The sequence below is a fragment of the Gracilinanus agilis genome, chromosome 2 (assembly GCF_016433145.1).
Source record: "Gracilinanus agilis isolate LMUSP501 chromosome 2, AgileGrace, whole genome shotgun sequence".
NCBI classification, from domain to species: domain Eukaryota; kingdom Metazoa; phylum Chordata; class Mammalia; order Didelphimorphia; family Didelphidae; genus Gracilinanus; species Gracilinanus agilis.
In genome coordinates, this window is record NC_058131.1 from 112,561,492 (window position 1) to 112,569,280 (window position 7,789).

A 7,789-nucleotide genomic window follows, 5' to 3' on the forward strand; every position below is an offset into this window, starting at 1 on the left:
GAGAAAGAGAGAGAGAGAAAGAGAGAGAGAGAGAGAGAGAGAGAGAGAGAGAGAGAGAGAGAGAGAGAGAGAACGAACATGTACCTTTCAGGGTGAGGAAGGAGGAAACAAGATAAAAAACAATCTCATAAGAAAATTTATGAAATAAAAAAATGCTCAAGTGGAAAAAAAAGAGTTAATATAAGCTCATGTTGTATATTGTTTATTTAGAGTAGAAACCCATTTTATAAGCTTTGGAGAGATGTGAAGACAGACACAAATAGAGCTTTCTTAAGCACATGCTCCCTCCATCTTCTTCCAAACTTACCCTACCCAAGTCCATCACCAACTCATCCAAAACTCGGCTTCAAATCAAGGACACTAGTTTTTAAAAATTAGTTCCTGTGTGTGTGTGTGTGTGTGTGTGTGTGTGTGTGTTGGTGATTTTTTTTTTTTTTGCTACCTTTTACTCTCTACTAGAAGAACGACAGAAGAAGGGGTAGTCCAAGGCTCAGATACCCCTGGACCCAGAAAGAAGCCATGCTATTAGGCTGGTATGTCCCTGAAGGGGTTAATTCGCAAGCCCCACCTACACACACTCCCCCATACTGTAAATAGTGGCAATCTTTCCTAATCATTTCCATTTTTATCCCTCTTTAATTCCCCCATTCCCTTCTTTGTTTTCATGACCTATGGGAACCTGATCTCCAGCTGGAAGTAGAGTTCTCCTTTATACTTAAGCAGATATTTAAGCAATTATCCTGTCACTGGCGTCTTGCTTTGACTCCTCCATATGGGTTGCTCCTATGTGAGGCATGTGGTTTCCTCTTTGTTCCCTGCACACTGAGCAAAATCATTCCAGAAAACCCCTACCCTTGATCAAGGGCCGGCTGGGGGAGGGGGCACCAGGGGGAGGTATAGATAACTTTGTCTGGGACACTTGATGCCAAAGCAGGGGGGAGGGAGGGACAGGCAATGGTTACTTCGGCTGCTAGCCGTCTGTTTAGATCAAGCCTGTCTGGAATGTGGAGAGGAAAAAAAAACTCACCCTTTCCAGTAACAGGGTCAGTTAGCTGATAGGCCTAAGTTGCCATCTCCATCTCAGATGTGGGGATGCAGATACTCCAAATGTCTCACTAAACAGTCACTGCCATGGAAAGGCCAGACATTTGATGGATAGGAGGAGTTCTGCCCCAGGAGGCTATTCCACCCAGAGCTGGCTGATGATCTATATGGCATAGGTAGCTACCTAAACTGTGAAGTTGATACGGGCTCAGTGGAAAGATCCAGAAATTCTAATTTTCAAAGGAATGGGACATCCAGCCTTCAGCCAACCCATTAATAAGCAAATATTTAATAAAGTGTCCAATCTCTAAGATGTCCCTCAAGTCCCATTTTGGACACCCTGTATTTCAGGAACTAGGCTTAGGTTAAAAATCAAATATGCCTTGCCCTCAAGGAATTTATGGTCTTGTTTGGGGAGATAACATGCGTGTGTGTGTGTGTGTGTGTGTGTGTGTGTGTGTGTGTAGTAACATAGTCATTACTTTCCAGAATTTTCTACCTCACTGGTCAGCAGCAGGTCTTTTTTCCTGATTGGTAAGTGTCTAATCTGGACCACCATTTCATGAGGCTCTCCTCATTTCACTCTCTTTTCAGACTTTTCTTTAGCCAAATCCTCCTTTTGTGTTGTCTTCTCTCAGTATAAATTCCTCAAGAATAAGGATTATCTTTTTATATTTTTTTTGCTTGTATTTTTATCCTCAGCACAATATCTGGCACATGGTGTTTTATTTAATTAATGCTTTATCTATCTATTAAAGTATTATAAAATAAATGTGAGATGACTGAGGGTAGAATACCCTGGCAATTGGAGGGGTTCAGGAATGGCTTCACATAGAAAGTGATGTTTAAATAAAACCTTAAAGGAAATAAGGCATCTGAGAGAAGGAAGGGAATAGAAAGAACATTCTAAGCTTAGAGGGTGGCCAGTGCAAGAACCAGAAGATAGAAAGAAGAGAATCATGTCTTAAGAATAGTGAGGACAATTTCGCTGGACCATAATGTTCATGGAAGGGAGTCATGTGTAGGAAATCAGGAAAGGTAGATTAGAACCAGGAAGTGACAGGCTTTAAATGCCAAACAGAGGGGCTTCTCTTTGTTCATAGATGTAAGAGAGAGCCTTTTGTTTCCCTTGGGTCTAAAGCTGTTCCCAAGGCCCTAAACCACAAGCTCTTATGATAATGTTTTTGATTACTCTAAGAAAGAAGCCATTCAAATAATAAGGTACGCAGCAATAGTTGTTGTTCATCTTTCCCTTTGTGAAAAGGACCAATGACATTATGGGGTTGTCTTGACTTGTGCGTGAATTGGCTTTAAGTAAGACAGAGCTACACAAAGTCATCAGCTTACTTTCAGGTTCAGAGTCACTGAAATCCAGTGACAAGACAAAAGCCAGAGAGAATGGTAATGCCCAGGGATGCAGCAGATGACCTTGGTGTCTTCTGTGTCTGATCAAGGTCTAAGCACTCAACAGTACCTGCTTCAGCCACCTTTATTGGCCATTGGAATAAATTGTTTTCATCTACCCATTGGCACCAGGGGAAGTCTTCACATGCTTGGGGTAGACATTCTCCAAAATCATTGACATATTGAAATCTATCACCTGGTTTTACCCATCCATCAAGGTGGTTTTACTTGGGCATAGCAGCTTTTGGGGGCCACAGGTAAGAGTTAGTTGAAATGTATACACGAAAAGTGGATGAGTAGCCCTGTAAAGGGTTCTGTAGGGCCCCACACTCCCTACACATTCCATAAATCCTCCCTTAGAAGTAGTGCAAAGAAAATCAAGGTTGAAGAGTACTAATTACCTGTTCTTGCCATTGGTAGAATTTTACCTACAATTGTCTTTTCCTACTCTAGTCCAGGAGGAACAACTGAAGTTGAGTGGGATGACAACGATGGTAAAGAAGATGTTTTTGTCCTTTGCCAAACCACTCTGTTCTTTCTTAGTCTTATCATAGGTCAGAGCTAGTTTCAGAAATCAGAGGACAATTAATAAAAGACAATCTTCTCCATCTACTAGGAAAAGCACAGAAGCAGGGTGGAATCTCATCTCAGCTCTGCCTTGTCCTTACAAGATTAACAGTCCTCCATATATTTGTCTGGAGTTGTTTTCCAGAAAAAATTAACAGAAGCGGAGTTCTAGTTCCAGAGCCAAGATGGTAGAGTAGAAGCAGGGAACCTTGAAACCACCATGAGAATCCCCTCCAACCAACTTTAAAATACCACCACAAAATGAATGTAGAAGTGAAAGAACCAACAAGGAGAGAGAGTGAAGCAACTTTCAAGAAAAGAAAAACCTAAAAGTTAGGCAAAGAACATTTGGGGCATTGGGGTGAGAGGAGAGCACAGTCAGCAGGAGGATACAACAGGGAATGAGGAGCAAGCCACACACCCCCACCCCACATCTGCTGTGTCAGGTTCTGAACATGAGCCCAAGGCAACATCTAGACTCCAAAATTCTGCCTGGGCAGATAGAGGCCAAAGCCAATGAATACTCCTTGAGGTTCTAAGAAAATCTGCAGTGGGGTCCAGAATTCCAGTCTAGGGCAATCTGTGCTGAAGCAGCATGATCTGTGTGGGTCCAGAGTGAGACCAGGAGTCCCAACCAGGGCCTGTGGTGAGGACATAGATCCCAATTTGGGGTAGTTGATAGACCCAAAGCTCGGACCCCTGAGCCTCTCTACAAAGGTTCAATGACAGGGCAGTCTGCTGTGTGCATGACCTATCAAACCCAGAGTGAGAACAAAAGCTTCTCCAAGCCTGAGGCTAAAATTTGAGCTGTGCCTAATCTGACCAAGCGCACAGTGAGACCAAAAGCCTATATCCAAGTCTAAGGAGAATTTCAGCCATCAGCAGTCTCAAGGGTTAATTAAATCAGCAGTGGGAGGTAGTTCTCAGAGCTACCGGCCCTCAGGCCATCATACCATCTTGGAAGAACTGAAACTGGCAGAAACTCAGAAATAAAGCTAAGAGTAGCATGAAGGAAGTACTGAAATTTAAGGGGGTACCCTAACCTCCCAGAGAAAAGAGCTTACCTATAAAAAGGTTGGGAAAATGAGCAAACAACAAAAAAAGCACCTAGCTATAGAGAATTTTTATGGAGACAAAGAGCAAGGCACAGACACAGAAGGGGACAGTGAAAACAAAGCTAATACATGCAAAATCCAAAATAAAAATATGAATTAGACACAGATTATGGAAGAGCTCAAAGAGGATTCAAAAAAGCAGTTAAGAGAGGCACAGGAAAAATGGGGAAGAGAAATGAAAGCAATGCAAGAAGAAATGGGCCAAATGAAAAAGGAGGCTCAAAAGCTGGACGGGGAAATCATTTCTTAAAATTAGAATTGGGGGGGCAGCTGGGTAGCTCAGTGGATTGAGAGCCAGGCCTAGAGACGGGAGGTCCTAGGTTCAAATGTGGCCTCAGACACTTCCCAGCTGTGTGACCCTGGGCAAGTCACTTGACCCCCATTGCCTACCCTTGCCACTCTTCCACCTATAAGTCAATACACAGAAATTAAGGGTTTAAAATTTAAAAAAAAATTAGAATTGGGCAACTAGAAGCTAATGATTTCATGAGACATCAGGAAACAATAAAACAAAATCAAAAGAATGAAAAAAAGAAAACATGAAATATCTCATTTAAAAAATAACTGACCCAGAAAATAGATCTAGGAGAGACAATTTAAGAATTATTGGACTACCTGAAAGCTGTGATCAAAAACAAACAAACAAACAAACAAAAAAATTTGGACATCATAATAGAAGAATTATCAAAGCAAACTGCCCAGATATTCTTGAACAAGAAAATAAAATTGAAATTGAAGAATCTACAGATCACCTCCAGAAAGAAATCCTCAAATGACAACCGTGAGGAATACAGTAGCTAAATTCAAGAGCACCCAAGCCAATGAGAAAATACTGCAAACAGCCATAAAGGAACAATGCAAATACCACGGAGCTACAATTTGAAGTTGTTTTCCACAGGGTCCTATGTTCATGTTCTAAGTTCACCATGTTTGGTAATTTGTTTCCCCTTTACACAGGAAGTATATAAATGGTCTCTGGATGAAGCAAAGATGCTATAGAGATTTTCATGTTGTCCTGAATCTCTTTTCTCTCTTGCCAGGACCCACTTTATGCTTCTTATAGATTTTCCTTGTTCCTGAGAGACTACCAAAACTTTTGACCAGATAATTTGCCTTCAGTGATTGTGCCCTAATGATTCCTATCTGGTTCATGGCCTCTGGCTTACTCTGAATTCTGTCATTTGTATATTCTTGGCTTGGTTTTAATTTACTGCTTATTCTTTTTTTTTTTAAACATTTATTAATAATCATTTTTAACATGGTTACATGATTCATGCTCCTACTTTCCCCTTTACTGCTTATTCTAACTTACAACTTGTACATGCTTCAGGGCTCCTGACCACACCTATCCTAAATTCCCAATGCTAGCATGTTTCTGACCCTCCCAGTCTAGGCTCCTTATCCCATATTCAGCAGAGCATAGTGTTGACAGCTGAAAGGAGGGGTATGAGGTATGCTTGCTACCATACATATAAACATTCGTACAACAGCACATGGCACCAGATACTAGGCACAAAACCCCTGTGTCAAGACAAAGCTCCCCTTCTGAAACTGGGTGAGATGACTTAAAGCACACAGCCTATAAGCAACAACCTCACTCAATAAGGGGAATCAGATTCCATCAACATCAGAGTCCTTTCACAAAACTGAAAATTTTGAAAGTAAAACCAAGAAAATACAATCCCGAAGTCTAAGGATTTTGAAAAGACAGAGTCCAGTCTAGATTTATAGCTTCATCTGACCCCACTCCACCTTTCCAGGAATCTGAGTCAAAGGTTTTCTTTCTTTCATGTCAAATAATCATTTCTTGAATACCTCTCAAAGCACTTTTATACCTAGCATCTTATCAGAGTCTCACCTAATTAAGGACTAGAATTATTATTTCAGAAGGAGAAACCAAGACCTAGAAATTTTGGGATTTGTTCAAGGTCCTATAGCATGGATCTCCCTTATGCCAGAAATGTTTCTACCTCTTTATCTTATGTTTTTCCCAGTTCCTTCAAATCTCAGTTAAAAATCTCACCTTCTTCAAGAAGCCTTTCCTGATCTTCATTAATGTTTGTGCCTTCCCTCTGTGATGATCTCCAACTTATCCTATTCCTAGTTGTTTCTCCCTCATCCCCAATATTAGACTGTCCTCCATGAAGGCATGGATCATTCTTTGCCTGTCTTTGTGCCCCCAGCACATAGTAGTAGGTGCTTAATAAACGCTTGTTGAAAGGTAGCTAGGTTACCCAGTAGATATAGAGCCAAGTCTGGAGAGAGGAGGTACTGGCTTCAAATCTGACCTCAGACACTTCCTAGCTGTGTCATCCTGGGCAAATCATTTAGCCCTCATTGCTTAGCTCTTACCACTCTTCTGCTTTGATTCTAAGATAGAAGGTAAGGGTTTTTAAAAAGAAAAATAAATGCTTTTTGACTTAGCTAGCTAATTGCAAAACCAGAATTAGGTGAAGGGAAAAAGTATTTATATAGCACCTACTATATGCCAGGCACTGTGCCAAATGCTTTACAAATATTATCTCATTTGGTCTTCTGTGAGGTAGGTGCTATTATTATCCCCATTTTAAAGTTGAAGAAACCGAGGCAAACTGAACTTAAATGATTTGCCCAAGGTCACCCAGATATCCAGTAAATGTCTGACACTAGATTTGTACTTAGGTCTTTCTGACTCCAGACTCAGCACTGTATCACTGCATCACTTTAGCTGCCTCAACTAGGAATAGAATTCAGTTTAGAGGTAACACATTGCCTCCTTTGTATGCCATGGTAATGGTGGACATTCCCATAAATACAAGTATTCCCGAGATCAAGATATCACTTTAGTTCAAAGGAATGCCTAGTTCCAGGTGAAATGTTTATTGCTGCTACTGCTGCTCTGTGTGTGTGTGTGTGTGTGTGTGTGTGTGTGTGTGTGTGTGTGTGTGTGTGAAAGAGAGAGAGAGAGTTAGAGAGTGTATGAGTGTGTGAGTTATATGGGTATGGACATGGATGTGTTTTCCTTATAAGTAAAGTAGTTATTACTGAAAAGGATATCAAACAACAATAATATGCTAAGTAAAATGCAGAAAGTCAGACAAAAGACATATCTGAAATTAACTTTTTAGAATGAAAAGCCTTGGTACTTTCAAATGCCTTTTGAAAATCCTTTTCACTAAATGTCTATATTTGTAACGTAGGCAAAATAACCACACAAACGTGTGTGTGCATGGGCATGTGCTCATGTGTACAGAAAGGGGTAAGAGTGGAATCAGCCAGATGTTTCACAGGAAACCTCAATTCCCTGCTTTCCCACATGGCCTGCCTGCCACAGTGATCTGGCTTCATCAAAAGGACAGCCTGTGAATTTTAACAGATCAACAACACCCCTCCTTGTTATTTATCTCCCTTCCAACTGTAATATACAGCTCTGGGGAGATGTTCTCATTTCTGGCTTGAGAGAAAAGAGAAGTGACCTTATTTTATTATATCAAGTTCAGTTGGTCACAATAAGAATAGAAAGGAGAGGTGTTCTGAGTTTGGTGTAAATAATTATTCCCCAATTCAAACAACGTTTATTAAGCACCCATTCTGTACATTGGAGCTGGAGAGAGAGAGGGAGAGAGAGGGAGAGAGAGAGAGAGAGAGAGAGAGAGAGAGAGAGCTGTCTCTTATACACA